The sequence below is a fragment of the Lucilia sericata genome, unplaced genomic scaffold, assembly GCF_015586225.1.
Source record: "Lucilia sericata isolate MDLA Ls3-8-SP2 unplaced genomic scaffold, ASM1558622v1 Contig000034F_arrow, whole genome shotgun sequence".
NCBI lineage: Eukaryota > Metazoa > Arthropoda > Insecta > Diptera > Calliphoridae > Lucilia > Lucilia sericata.
Genome location: NW_023994072.1, coordinates 1,039,922 through 1,053,856, shown reverse-complemented (window position 1 = coordinate 1,053,856; position 13,935 = coordinate 1,039,922). Strand labels below are relative to the sequence as shown.

The following is a 13,935-nucleotide window of genomic DNA, read 5'->3' as shown; positions in this document are numbered from 1 at the left end:
GTATACCTTACATGGGAGCTAAGTCAACGTATGGACCGATCCGGAAGAAAAAATCCGTAGAATGATTTATATATACAAAATACACATTTATGTCGAATTTTATCCCGATAACTTTGATTGTTAATGTGCATTTGAGTAATTTTCGGAAATGGTCCTTATATGGGAGTTGTGACCAATTATCAACCGATACACAGTGGTATAGGAAAAAAAAAAGAGGGAAATAATTCGGTAACTTCTAAACGGTTAATCCGATTTTAATGAAATTTGGTGTGCACAAAGAGGAGGTGTTGTCGAGTTTAGGTTTTGAATTTGGACCTTATAGGCCAACCAGGGGCCCGGCGGGGGGTCATCAAATTAGGACACCTCGGCTATGTTAAATTTTTAAAACGATCCTATTTCTTCATTTGAGTTCCGAAATTTCGTATATAGAATCTCCTCATCGAGCACTATAAAAAATGTTGTCATAGCAGTAAATTATCTCTTATAGTTTAGGAGATATTCGCATTTGAAAATTAAAATTTTAAAATTTTTACCGTCCTTACTTTAGTTTTTTTTGATAATAGCAGGTCCAAATATTCCCGATTTTCGCCATTTTGTTTTATTCGCTTAACAACAAGTTTATATATCAAGCAGTGAAAGAATTATGTAAAAATCATGACTGAGTCCAAAGTTATAGGCATTTTAATTTAAAAAATTAAAAAAAGGCGATTTTTTGTCATTTTTTTGGGAAAAAAGTATCTTTTTCTTTTTAAGTTATCTAAAAAGTTTCTAAGAAGATGTATATAGAATTTATACTTTTTGGAAAGCTGACTTTACATAAAGTACGATAAATGAAACAAAACCTAAAAATTTTTGATACCGAGGGGACCAGGTCCATCCAAAAAAACCCTATTTTTTATGGAAAATTAAATTTTGAGCAAAAATTCTCAAATCGCATAGTCGATATCAAATTATAGTGACCTGTTTTATATGACCCAATATGTTCTTAATCATTTTGTAACGGGTTTCGATAACCCCGCCCCTGGTATGGATATAATAGGCAAAAAACTAAAAAATCCCATTTTTGGGATTTTTTAAAACTTTTTTGGGAATTCCGGGATTTCTAATAAGAAAATTCGAAATTTTGATTTAATTTTGGATTTTAAGTAAAAAAATCTACCTAACTGTAAAATTTCATCAAAAAATATTCATAAATAAAATTTTTATTGCAATTAGAAAAATTTGTATCTTCGCAAAAACTGAATAAAAAACATTTTTTAATTTTTTTTAAAAAAAGTATTCCGCGAATTTTTTAATTTTCAAAAATTATATACAGTTTTGAAAAATAGACAAAATTACCTTTCCATTGATATATAACATGCCTACCTAATGTTTTTTAAGTGACAAATTAATTAGGGAAAACTCAACATCTTTTAGAAAATTTGCCTAGCACTATTATTTTCATCCATAAGGTTAACTCTTAAATTTGTTACATACATGGATGAAAATAATAGTGCTAGGTAAATTTTCTAAAAGATGTTGAGTTTTCCCTAATTAATTTGTCACTTAAAAAACATTAGGTAGGCATGTTATATATCAATGGAAAGGTAATTTTGTCTATTTTTCAAAACTGTATATAATTTTTGAAAATTAAAAAATTCGCGGAATACTTTTTTTAAAAAAAATTAAAAAATGTTTTTTATTCAGTTTTTGCGAAGATACAAATTTTTCTAATTGCAATAAAAATTTTATTTATGAATATTTTTTGATGAAATTTTACAGTTAGGTAGATTTTTTTACTTAAAATCCAAAATTAAATCAAAATTTCGAATTTTCTTATTAGAAATCCCGGAATTCCCAAAAAAGTTTTAAAAAATCCCAAAAATGGGATTTTTTAGTTTTTTGCCTATTATATCCATACCAGGGGCGGGGTTATCGAAACCCGTTACAAAATGATTAAGAACATATTGGGTCATATAAAACAGGTCACTATAATTTGATATCGACTATGCGATTTGAGAATTTTTGCTCAAAATTTAATTTTCCATAAAAAATAGGGTTTTTTTGGATGGACCTGGTCCCCTCGGTATCAAAAATTTTTAGGTTTTGTTTCATTTATCGTACTTTATGTAAAGTCAGCTTTCCAAAAAGTATAAATTCTATATACATCTTCTTAGAAACTTTTTAGATAACTTAAAAAGAAAAAGATACTTTTTTCCCAAAAAAATGACAAAAAATCGCCTTTTTTTAATTTTTTAAATTTAAATGCCTATAACTTTGGACTCAGTCATGATTTTTACATAATTCTTTCACTGCTTGGTATATAAACTTGTTGTTAAGCAAATAAAAAAAAATGGCGAAAATCGGGAATATTTGGACCTGCTATTATCAAAAAAACTAAAGTAAGGACGGTAAAAATTTTAAAATTTTAATATTCAAATGCGAATATCACCTAAACTATAAGAGATAATTTACTGCTACGACGACATTTTTTATAGTGCTCGATGAGGAGATTCTATATACGAAATTTTTTTTAAATCGGAACTCAAATGAAGAAATAGGATCGTTTTAAAAATTTAACATAGCCGAGGTGTCCTAATTTGATGACCCCCCGCCGGGCCCCTGGTTGGCCTATAAGGTCCAAATTCAAAACCTAAACTCGACAACACCTCCTCTTTGTGCACACCAAATTTCATTAAAATCGGATTAACCGTTTAGAAGTTACCGAATTATTTCCCTCTTTTTTTTTTCCTATACCACTGTGCGATAAGGAAACAATTTCGTATAATAATTTATATGCCAAAAAAAATTCAAGTCGAATTTTACTACAATAGATTTATTAATTAATGAAATATGTGCGTTTAGGTGATTTCATATTTGTGTCGAATTTTATCAAGATAACTTTATTTGACAATGAAATATGTGCGTTTAAGTAATTTTCGGAAGTGGGACTTATATGGGAGCTATGACCAATAATGAACCGATCCGGGGAAAAAGTGGTAGAATGATTTATATGTACACAAAACATATTCAAGTCGAATTTTATCCTTATAGCTTTAGAATTTAATGAAATATATTCGTTTAAGTGATTTTCGGAAGTAGACCTTATATGGGAGCTATGACCAATTATGAGCCTATCCGGAAAATATTTCGTAGAGTGACTCATATAAAGATAAAACATATTTGTGTCGAATTTTATCACGATAGCTTTATTTGACAATGAAATGTGTGCTTTTAAGTGATTTTCGGAAGTGGGCCTTATATGGTAGCTATGACCAATAATGGACCGATCCGTAAAAAATTTGGTGAAATGATTTGTATGTACACAAAAAGGTATTTTTGTCGAATTTTATCCCAATAGCTTTAGAATTCAATGAAATATATGTGTTTGACAATGAAATATGTATTTTTAAGTGATTTTCGGAAGTGGGGTTATATGGGAGCTATGACCAATAATGGACCGATCCGTAACAAAATTTGTAAAATGATTTGTATGTATACAAAACATATTTATGTCGAATTTTATCCCGATAGCTTTATAATTCAATGAAATATATGCGTTTAAGTGATTTTCGGAAGGGGACTTTATATGGGAGCTATGATCAATTATGGACCTATCCGGAAAAAATTTCGTAGAGTGATTTATATTTAGACTAAATATGACAATAAAATATGAGCTTTTAAATGATTTTCGGAAGTGGGCCTTATATGGGAGCTATGACCAATAATGGACCGATCCGTAAAAAATTTGGTAGAATGATTTGTATGTACACAAAACATATTTAACTCGAATTTTATCACAATAGCTTTATTCAACAATGCAATATGTGCGTTTAGGTGATTTTCGGAAGTGGACCTTGTATGGGAGCTATGACCAATTGTGGACCGACTGAGATCTACGTTGACAGTATGACTTCTGTTCATATTATATTTGCATGTACAAAATTTTGTGTTGATACCGATATATTTGAGGGAGTTATTAACGATAAACTAATTTCCGGAATATATACCTTTGTATGGGGTCTATGGGAAATATTGGATCGATTCTAAAGATTTTCAATATAATTGATCACTGCCATGAAAAAATAATGTGTGACAAAATTCATCGAAATATATTTGGTAGTTTCTGAGAAAACTTTTTTTAGAGGTAGTCTGAAATTTTTACTCATAACTTTTTACGTTGTGAACCGATTTTGCTGATTTTTCAATACCAAACTGCTTAGGATAATAATAAATATTTTGGGTGAATTTGGTTGATTTCCTTTGCTTAGTTTTAACGTGAGCGTGTTTTACACAGACAGACAGACATACAGACAGACAGACAGACGGACAGACGGGCATAGCTAAATCGACTCAGAATTTCATAAGGACCCAGAATATATATACTTTGTTGGGTCTTAGATGAATATTTCTTGGTGTTACACACGGAACGACAAACTTATATATACCCTCTATCACCACTGATGGTGGTGGAGGGTATAAAAATTAGGTATTGCTTATAAGAATTTTATCAGTCTCTCCAAAATTGAAGAGCTCGGTCCATAATTGGAAAATAACACTGGTTTATATGGTGGTTGGTAAAAAAAAAAACTCCATACAAAAATAACGTCCCTATTATATAGAATAAGAGGAAGTACATAAATATTTGTTCTAACCCTCATGTTATTAACAAAGCTATGGCTATACGTAATATTACGTAGATCGAAACCCATGTTTGCATTTAGTATATTCGTCTACAAGGCCACTTTGAATAAACCCTATTGTTTGCAAAAAGAAATTCACTTGTCATTTGTATATAATTGAACTTGACACAATGAAACGCATTAAATTACTTAAAATTATTTACATTCTTAATTAATAGAAAATTCTATGTTTGTTTTTTTTTTTAAATGCAAAATAATTATTTGTTCGAAACTAGATAAAATTGATCTATAGAATTTGTGTAAGAACTTGGAAAATTTTTCGATTTGTTTAATATACAAATCTTTAAAAGTCAATGTCAAGGTATTGTGGCATTTAAAGTATTTAGTATCATTTTTATCTTCCAAATATTATATTTGAAAGCCTTTTTGGATCAAAAAATTAAAAACAATTCATATAGTAAAAGTATAAAGAATACGTTCACATTGTTAAAATATTTGATAAAACAAATTTTTTTCTTTTATATAAACAAATATTTTTTATTAGGTTTATTAAATTCACAACTTAATACTAATAGATTTAATGAATGTTATAAAAACATCTACAGCTCGTGATATGTATGTATGTACATCTGACACGTGGCCAACTACCAGTTTCAAATTTCAACCAATAATAATTTCTACTAATACTAAGTTGAGGGCAGACTCTAGTCGGTCGATGTTGACAGCTTTTGGCAGTTACGAAGTTTTGACGACTTTAAGATGATCGATATGAATATTCAATAATACAGAGGAATATGATGTCGACTTGTATTTTTTCAAAATGCAATTATTGACCGATGTTCTTAAAGTTAAAATAATCAAGCTCTTCGTTGAATTTCAGTTGCGAACATTGTGACACCAATACAACCTTGAAATCCCTTATTGGATGCCGATGTAAGCTTCGAAGGGACAATGTTATTGGGTAGAGTTTTACATCTATTATGTCTGAAACCTCAGTACAACTCTAGAAATTTTACATTTTTTAACTCTGAATCATACTTCAAGGTCAAATGCATAAATTGTTGCTGTCACTGATATATTGATTTGACACTATTAGATTTGGGGTTACTGCACATTTTGCTGCAAGGACACCTTAAAAATGTTAACCAATATTCCGGATTCCCATAGATTTTTTGTATTTCGTTTGTCGTTTGTTAGTTTGAAAGGAGGATGTACCTACATATATACATCAAATCCGAAGAAATACACCTAGGCCTCTAACGGGCCTGTTGTGCGCTCCTTAACCAGTGCATCTGGTGGGAATCGAACCCACCACCTCCTATCTGCCAGACTAGAACATTAACCACTAACCTACCGGAGGCCATGCAGACAAAAAAAGGTAGGTGCATAAGTGTAACATTACGCTGTTGGGTAAATTTTATATAGGTAGATCTCTCAAGAACATATTTTTTTTTGCGACACTTAATTAAATCAGTAATTCTGAGCCGATTGGTATACTTTAATTAGGAGTAGGGCTAATAATTTTGGGTGTTCCAAATATCTACACAAACACATAATACTCTCCCACTATAGTAGTGTAGTTTATAATCAGCCATATGTCAGACCGTCGCACAGTGGAAAAAATATGACATTTTCATATCAAAAATCACCTAATAACTATTCTGTTATGGTCATTAACATTGCGTATCCCTAACAATACAATTGATAACGAATCCCTAACTATTAAATTGTATATTTTTCCCCTGAATCAGCAAATTTTGACCAAAACCTCACGATTTTCCTGTTCAACTCTATAAATTTTATATGTTTAAAACTTCTTCGATCAATAAGAAGAAATATTTCGGAATAGAAAAAGTATCCATATACTGTACTGGTAAAAACCTAAATAACTTTTCCTGACAGAGCAATAAAAGTCCTATATATTTTATTTAAATGGAATTCCTTCTAAATTTTGCTTCAAGAATTCATTAAAAAATGATTAATATCGCGGACTTCAAACATACATACATATGTATATATGTATGTATTTAAAAGATAGGTCCAATGAGGGAGTTAAATGAGGAAGAATTGGAGTAAAAACAGACGCTTTGATTAAACTATCAATAATAGTTGCATGGGTTTTCGACAATGCTGTACACACTTTTCCCAAACAACCTACAGTTAAACACCGAAAACACACAAAATAAATTTAATTAATGCAAATAAAAAATAAATTTTAATTGTCACAATCAAGTAAAATGTGCTCATAGCCAAAGCAAACGAAAAAAGAAACAAATACATTTCGCCACAAAAGATGAAAGGGGAACCAACCTTTCACCATAAAACAAGAAAAACAGTTGAAACACATCCATCACTTTAAAAATAAAGTACCCGAACAAATACTATTTTGAATAACAGCCAAATTGTAATACATAATTACAATAATGGACCAAGTTCACAACAACAAGTACCACAAGTAACAAGTCAAAACTCAAACGATTGTAAACGAATCGGATAAACTATTCGTTATCGAATAAAACAGAAGAGGAAGAATGATAAATTTAAGCAAGAATGAAATGTTGAGTGTGGTCAACAATTAGCAACAAAAATTAGGAGAACAAGTTGAAAGAGATGACAACGAATGAGATCAATAGATGAGATGAAGATAAAGAAACATAATTAAAATCACTGTATAAAAATTATAAAGAAGAAGATGCGAACAATGATGCACACACGTGAGAGAAATGTTGTGGAAATGAAAAATAATAACAACAACTACAACAAGAACAAAAAATTATTAAATAAAACACAAATGAAAAATAAAACAATTTGTTTGCATAATAAATTAATCCGAACAGATGATTAATTTCTTACGAAAATGGAAAAAAATTTATCAAAAAACTATTACTCAATTAATTAAATTTCTTTTTTTGTTACACTCACATATTTTAAAGATCTGATTTGCAATTTTTTTAATGTTCTATTTAATAGATTTTATTTGACCAAAGTTTTATTTTTGGTTTTCAAAATAAACTTTTACCACTGTGTATAAAATATTTTCAAAATTTATTTTTAACCGAAAATATTTGCAAATTTGTTTCTATTTCTCTCTAAATTTAACTTTTTCCAAAAACCAAGAAAAAATAAAAGTAAATTTTTCAATCGCTCACGTTTACGTTCTGTATCACTGAACCGTTGAAACGATCGAAACTAACTGAAACTTTTACAATTGGGATCAAAATTGTTGTTTGTATTCTCTTCCTCCTCATTTTTTTTTTGCTTTTCTGCTGCTACTGTTGCTGCTTTCTGCATTTTCAATTCGATTCTCAGATGGCAACATAAACTTGCGAAATATTCATTCGTTCATACAAACATATTTATGTACATACATATGTATCTACATTCGTATTCGTACATATAATGAAAGAAAGCTGTATAAAAAAATATTATAGTAATAAACAATAACAACAATTAGAAAATATAATAAATTAACGAAAATATAACAAGAACAACAAACAATTAGTACCCAATTGAATAAAAACTGTTTAATGCAATGTTGTTTTTGTTTTCTTAACCAAAGCACACACAGTGATAATGTTAATTTAACAGTTGAGAAAAATTATGAAAGCTTTTTTTCGTGAAAGCTTTCTTTTAAAATTAAATTATTATGAATTTATCTCTGCTTGTTCTGTTATTAATCAAGAGCAACTGCTACAGTTTCTAACTTAAACAATTTGAATAGAAATTGCATACCGTGGATGCGTCAATGTACCCTTGTGTTGTTAATAACTTTAAAAAAGTAAAATCGGCTTTATGTGTTTTCAAGTTCTTCGATAATGAAAGTTTGGTTTATTCTCAGATGCCGTTTTTCAAAATTTACATCTGCGTTCAAAAAAATAGGAGTGAGACTTAAAAACAATTGTGCAGCTTATTTTTAAAAAGAAACATTTACGGAAATCCAATATTTTTTCCCGATATTTGTTTGTTAAGTGTTTAAATAAAAAAACTAATGAAATTTTGTATTTAGCTTCATTGGTTTCGAAATCCATATACGATTACGACTGTTCAAAAAATAGGAGTACGGTATTTTCTCTAACCTAAGTTAGATTAATTTCCATTATTCGTTGTAAATATATAATAGAACTCTCATATTTAAATGATTGGAAGCAACTTTAAGCACAGTTCACAATTATTTTATTTAAAATCCCGAAAGAAAATTTTAGAATTGACGAAAATTAAATCTGTTCAAATATCTTTAAAATGAAAAGAAAAATGAAAAATCTCAATGTTATTTCATTATGAAATCAAATGTTTTAAAATCTCTCATAAATTTCATTATGAAGTCAAATGTTTTAAAATCTCTCATAAAACTAAACATTTTATTCAAAAATGATAAGCGCTAGTTGTAAGCGCTTATATTTTTTTTAATTAATCCCGTTAGCAAGTGAAACTAAGCCAAATTGTAGTTATTAAACATCGTGATCAATATTCAATTAGTTCAGATCAATTTTTAAACAAATTTTTTTTGAAAAAATTTGATTTCAGACCCTAAAGCATATAGAGAAATCGATAAAGTTTGCCAAGTAACACATTTAGGGCCAATATTTAGGTGAAAGATTAGCGATTAAATTAAAATTAATCCTCGAAAGATGTTTTTGAGTACTCAATTAGTTAATTTTGTTTGCAAGTTTAAGCGCCCAATGGAGGTGGTTTAATCTTAAGCACGAAATGCAAAAGTGTAAACAGCTGATGCAAAAAAATTAATAAAATTTTTATAAATATAAACATTAAAATGTTCTATTTATTGATTAGTATAAATTTTGGACACTTCAAAATACATTTTTTTTGTTTTTAATTTAAGTTTTCATTAATTTTCATATTAAATTTACAATTGTCTTCTTCTTTTTATAAAATATGCATTGTTTTGATAACAAACAGTGAAGTTTTCTGTTGTTTTGTATGGCAACACTGCGAAGTTTAATCTTGTACTCAAAAACATCAAAGGGGATTAACATAAGATTAAATTTATTTTTAGATTAACTAATCTGATCATTAATTGGCATTTGATTACCATCTCAAAAACCCGCTCTTAGAGGTGGTTTCATACATGGATGAATATTTAATGCATGAATACAACAAATTATATTTTTAAATCTAAATGAATTCAGAAAATATATTAGAAGTCCATTAATCGAAAAATATTATGCTCTAAGCAACTTTCAAAGTAGTCGTATAAAAGGATTGATTCATGATGGGTCTTGACAAAAGGGTACGGTCTAATAAACTGTCGGCCACAACATGCGTCATCAAGCCCCTCAAAGCCGTTGTCGAAAAGAAATTAAGTTCTGTAGGCTAAGATAACCAAATTTTAAATAAAATCTTGACAAAAGTAGATGATGCTGTAGTGCTACACATTAATTGGTAATATTTTAGATAAAAGTATTTTCTTTTTTTATTTCAAAAATATTTGAACTTAAATCGAATACTCCTATTATTTTGAACAATAGATTTTGTATATAAATTTAAAAATATCAGGTCTGTCACACATTCCGATCGGAATGGTTTCAATTCCGTATTATTATTCCGATCGTTTTTGTTTTAGCTTCTCCAAATTCCGAATTATTTCGTAAATTGACAAAAAATGAATAAAATTATATAGATTTCATTTAAAATTGTTCCTGTTTAGCTAATCAAAGCAAGAACCATGTTTTTAGTAAAGGTTCTTATTATTAAAACTAAGAAAAGCGTTAATTACATACAAATATCAATTCCACTTCAAAAACTGAAAGTGGTTTCATTCCGAAAGAATTTTTCGTTTTCTTTTTTAGAAGAAGCAAAAATACGGAAATAATTCCACTTTCGATCGGAATGAAATTCTGTGACAGGCCTGTATATATATTTTTTTAAATAAATTTCTTAAATATTTATAATAACGATTATAGAAATTAGAGAAGAAATTAAAGAAATAAATTATAAAAATATTCAATTAAAAATCTAAAACATTCACTAAAAAGTGTCTATTTAAAAATTTTTAAATTTTTGCTCCTATTATTTTGAACGCAACTGTATGGCCTTGTGAGCTGTGTCAAAGGATAAAAAGATCCTTTGTTAAGGCATGATATGCAATTTTAATATCATATGAAAAGCCTGTAATTGGCGCTTTTAATGGCGTATGGAGATTCAATCTACCTCAAATGTTCCTGTATGCCCTAATATTCTTTGGAAACCACCCAAACTATGCAATAATTTGTGCAAATGACCAAGTCTACACACGTGTTTCATCCCCTTATAGTCTTAATTTTTTTAAATTAATTTGTTAATTTGTAATAAGATTTCATTCTTTTAACCAATAAATAACTTGAATAATTGCCATATTTGGTCCAAACATATCCCAAAAAACAAATTGTGAAACAGGCTGTAAAGTTTTGAAAAAAATTAAAAATGAGAAAATTTTGAAATATTTTAAAAATATATGCATTTGCATGTTTAGATTTCTCTGGTTATAACTTCTACAGAAGTCATTATAGGGAAACAGAAATGTTATTACACAGAGGGCTTTAAACTAAAAAAAAAAGGAATCTAGCAACTTATAAAAATACACACAATCGTAAAGCATTCCTTTTTTGCAGGAATAGGGGTGATTACATCCCTTTAGAACACTGATTGGAAAATTCTGATCATTGAACGATAACTCTTTTAATATCGCTATATAAGGTTACCACCAAACCTTTTCATAGGGAGAGTACAATAGAATCGATAGCGATTGTAGCGGTGTATTTTCGGATCTTATATACACATACATTCTCCTTTTAATCTAAGATAACCTAAGTCCTTTCGCATGGTTACCATGTTTGCTCGGTGATGACAGAAATACATTTTTCATCAAGCATTGACCATATCTTCCTTCTTCCATCTTGTCTAAGAAATTTCATAGAACTTAGAAGTTAAACAATTGGCCCGTACCCACAAGAGTACGACTGTTAAAAGTCTGGCAATCCTATTTAAGGATTAACGGCATTGCTGATGTAGTGTTTAAAACTGTTAGATATTCGATGTATATAGGTAAAAAATTTAAAAATCTTTAATCGATATTCTGTAATACCAAAGCCAATTTGCTCTTCCTATGTCTGAAATGGACTGCAGTTATTCTAAAAGTTATTTTAATGTAGAATTTCGAAAGATTGTGTAGAGAACGACATTCTGCCAGTATCAAGTTTTAGAAGAAGAGTTTTTTGAGTGCAATAATAGATATTATCTGGTAAATTCAATGTCTATGTATGTAGTACTCACATGTCCATGTAAGATTTAGTATGTGACCTAGGAATATGCGGTTTAGTTCTTATTTCCATGGTTAGCAAGTCTTTTGGGATCAAGTTTAACAGCGTGAATAGAGATTTTCAATGCAAGTACTTAAATCGCCCAATCCTAAGGATGTTTGAGTACTTCCACCACGTCCGAGATCAATACAGTTCTGTTAGTCTCTTTGACAGATGAAGGGTCTACACCATTTCCTTCTACTCTTATACGCTTATTTTATTGGTTCTGATTGTTTCTCGTTATCAAATTTTTTGTAATTAGCTCAATCTTGAGGCCTTTAATGAGCCAAATTTCCATCCGTTGGTGTTATTTCTACCCATATAGCTTTTATACATATAATAAATATCCGAGTTTCTATTCTTTAATTTAGTTCCATAATATTTATATTAGCGCCAATAAGTCATTTGATAAAAAATTAAAAATCATGTTTCAGATAATTGAAACACACACAGCAGTCCGCCCACTCACTTACCTGAAATAAAAATAAGCTAAATATAATTTTAATAGAAAAATGTTTCGCAATCTCTAAAATTATTTATAAACATTCACATGAATGTATATTCTTACGTTTCTTTTATAAAGAATCTACGTTGTTGCGTGAGAAAACAGAAATGTCTGAAACTCTTCCAAAGCATATGCGTCATTAGAGTTCAAAACAAAAGATACAGTTTAGGCATCTACATTTAGATTCATTCCAGTTATATCATTTTCTTTTCATTTAAATATTTTTAGTGTTAATGTACTTACGATTAAATTTAAACAAACACAAACAAAAATTTTGTTTACAAAGCGTTTGTGAAAATTGATTTTTTTCATACAGTAAAGATCATATATTTAGCATATTTTCAATAGTATTTTCTTTGAAATTGTCACTCACGGAACTATTTGAATTTTTCTAAACCAACATTCATTCCAAAACATGGTTTAATAAACACAAACCAATAAAATTTAAAAAAAAAAATTGAAACCAAAGTATAGATCCGGTTTTCGAGAAATCGTTTAAAAAATTTTAAATATCATCATTTTTGGGGTATTTTGTGACGATATAAAAGCGCGAAAAGACGTCCTAATTTATAAGATATTTTATATCTGCTAACTTTAAAATAATGGTTTAAACTCTGTTATATACATATATACATCAATGGACGATATCTCAGCAAATACAAGAGGTTTTTAAACAATTCAAAACGAATTCTAATGGGAAAAATTATGAAATTTTGCGAGTCGATTTTGACAGATGAGATTTTATAAACAAAGGAGTATTCGCGCTATCACGTCTCAATTACGGTAAAAAACGGATTTTTTTCAAATTTTACGACACGATATTTCAAATTAGTATTTTTGAGGTCAGTTTCGGATTTAGCACAGCTAAATCCTTACAAAAAATAATTTGGTCTTTGTATAATGTTATTTCCAAAAATAGAACGACGGCAATTGTGAAATCGTATGCAATTTTAGTTAAACTGAAATATTTGATATATAATCCAATGAAATCATAGTGTTATATACCTATGGAAAGCATATTTAAGTATCTAATACAAGATCGTTTCGAAAAATTAAATATGCAACAATTTCAACTGTTCGGAAATGCATCACAGAAATATAATGCACCAAAAAAATGGCAAAACTCATGATGTGGTACATTTTTATTTACTTCAAGAAAATTTATCATTTACTCTTTTTTCATCAAAATAAAAGTGTATACATAAAAGGAGCATCAGATGCCGTGCAGTGATGCTTTCCCGAACTGAGAAAATTTAAAAATTTGTTAACAATTTTGTAATTGCAAATGAATTAAGATTTGATTACATATGACAACAACAGGGGTTAACATAGGGCATATTCGGAAATGCATCACTGCACTGAATTTGGTACGACGCCTCTCGAGGTTTATCGTCATTGTCAGAGTGAATCTACCATCGTAATGCATAATACACACAATCGTAAAACAATCAAGAAGACTCCTCAGTATGAATAAGCACGATGTTGCTATAATGGTACGAAGATGGCAATTTCA

General features: G+C 29.1%; 1 protein-coding gene across 4 annotated transcripts in view; it reads right to left on the bottom strand.

Annotated features, from left to right (window-relative positions):
- Positions 1 to 12,177, bottom strand: part of LOC119612622 (progestin and adipoQ receptor family member 3) — a 35,010-nt gene extending 22,833 nt beyond the window's left edge. The window contains exon 1 of one of the 4 annotated variants that reach the window (XM_037968456.1): positions 11,892 to 12,177. The gene's annotated coding sequence lies outside the window, so the exon portion shown is untranslated. Of the gene's footprint in view, positions 1 to 6,932; positions 7,066 to 7,544; positions 7,833 to 11,891 lie in introns of those variants that run through there. The other 3 variants (XM_037968449.1, XM_037968471.1, XM_037968464.1) reach the window with 3 other exon arrangements.
- Positions 12,178 to 13,935: the final 1,758 nt, after the last annotated feature.